The sequence below is a fragment of the Oryx dammah genome, unplaced genomic scaffold, assembly GCF_014754425.2.
Source record: "Oryx dammah isolate SB20612 unplaced genomic scaffold, SCBI_Odam_1.1 HiC_scaffold_11164, whole genome shotgun sequence".
Taxonomy (NCBI): Eukaryota; Metazoa; Chordata; class Mammalia; order Artiodactyla; family Bovidae; genus Oryx; species Oryx dammah.
Genome location: NW_024080557.1, coordinates 537,064 through 539,242, shown reverse-complemented (window position 1 = coordinate 539,242; position 2,179 = coordinate 537,064).

Sequence of the window (2,179 nt, the reverse complement as noted above, 5' to 3'; positions counted from 1 at the left end):
CACCTTAACTACCTCTTGAGAAATCCTTATGCAGGTCAGGAAGCAACAGTTCAAACTGGACATGGAACAATAGACTGGTTCCAAATAGGAAAAGGAGTATGTCAAGGCTGTATATTGTCACCTTGTTTATTTAACTTATATGCAGAGTACATCAAGAAATGCCAGGCTGGAAAAAGCACAAGCTGGAATCAAGATTGCTAGGAGAAATATCAATAATCTCAGGTATAACACCACACATATGGCAGAAAGTGAAGAGGAACTAAAGAGCCTTTTGATGAAAGTGAAAGAGGAGAGTGAAAAGTTTGGCTTAAAACTCAATATTCAGAAAACTAAGATCATGGCATCCAGTCCCATCACTTCATGGCAAATAGGAAAACAGTGGAAACAGTGTCAGACTTTATTTTTGGGGGGCTCCAAAATCACTGTAGATGGTAACTGCAGGCATGAAATTAAAAGACACTTGCTCCTTGGATGAAAATTTATGACCAACCTAGACAGCATATTGAAAAGCAGAGACATTACTTTGCCAACAATGGTCTGTCTAGTCAAGGCTATGGTGTTTCCAGTAGTCATGAGAGTTGGACCATAAAGAAAGCTGAGCACCAAAGAATTGTTGCTTTTGAACTGTGGTGTTGGAGAAGACTCTTGAGAGTCTCTTGGATAGCAAGCAGATCCAACCGGTACATCCTAAAGAAAATCAGTCCTAAATATTCATTGGAAGGACTGATGCTAAAGCTGAAACTCCAATACTTTGACCATTTGATGCAAAGAGCTGACTCATTTGGAAAGACCCTGATGCTGGGAGAGACTGGGGGCAGGAGGAGAAGGGGACGACAGATGATGAGATGGTTGGATGGCATCACTGACTCAATGGACATGGGTTTGAGTAAGATCTGGGATGGGAGTTGGTGATGGACAGGGAGGCCTGGCATGCTGCGATTCATGAGGTCGCAAGAGTCAGACACGACTGAGAGACTGAACTGAACTGAACTGATTGTGTACAATGGGCTTCCCTGGTAGCTCAGTGGAAAAGAATCTGCCTGGAATGTGGGAGAACTGGGTTTGATCCCTGGGTTTGGAAGATCCCCTGGAGAAGGAAACTGGCTACCCAGCCCAGTATTCTGGCCTGGAGAATTCCACAGACTGTACAGTCCTTGGGTTCCCCCAAAGAGTTGGACACGACTGAGTGATTTCCACTTTCACTTTCATTGAGTATAATATCCTTGGTCTGAAGATATTATTCTATATATTTTTTCCTATGGAATTGTATTAGAAATAGAACATAATATTTCTATAGAATTTTTCTTTTTATACTGCATTTTAATATTCAGTATATTGTCTCAAGTAGAATGTGCATTCAATAACTATTTACTAAACTGATAAAGTTTTTAATTATAATTTAATTTACCTACATTTACTACCTTTTAAGAGACTAATGACAAATCTAAACATCATTTTCTTAACTAATTAGAGTTCAGGAAAACCAGTAATTCTTTCGGAGCAGATATAATCTCAGGTATTATATACAATTCTGCTGCAAGTATACACAGATTACTCATAAGTAAGATTATAGTTAATGCCATTATTACAGAAGAATCTTTGTATTAAACAGTGAGTTCTATGTGCATGTGTTGTATGCCTCAATGTTTATTATTCTGATTACATGGTACTTGTGTTGCCTTTCAATTGACATCTGTATGAAGGCATGGAAATAATCTTTTCTACATTTAATTCCAATCCATGACCTCAAAATATTTCAAATGACTCTATAGTAGCATTGACAATAGTTAATATATATGTGTGAATTTTATTGACTAGATAATTGATTGATTAAATTAAAATAATAGATTTATTAAAATATTTTATGTTGTTCTGAGTTGTACAGTTGAATCTTTGAAAAAGTGTGTCAGTGCAATTTTTTAATTTTTACTTATGTTTATGAGGTTCCAAAAGAACAAAGTAAATTGTCTTAAAATATGAGTCAATAACCAAGCATTATTCAAATAAAAAGCCCATATGCAAGCATATCTCATTGTTGATGTGCTTACATCCAGAGTTATAGGACTTGAGATAAAATGTGATTAGGTTATAATGAAATCAGAGTAGTACAAATTTTAAATATGATCCTGCACTTGGCAGATTGCTAACCACTACATAAATTTCACAACCACTAATTCTC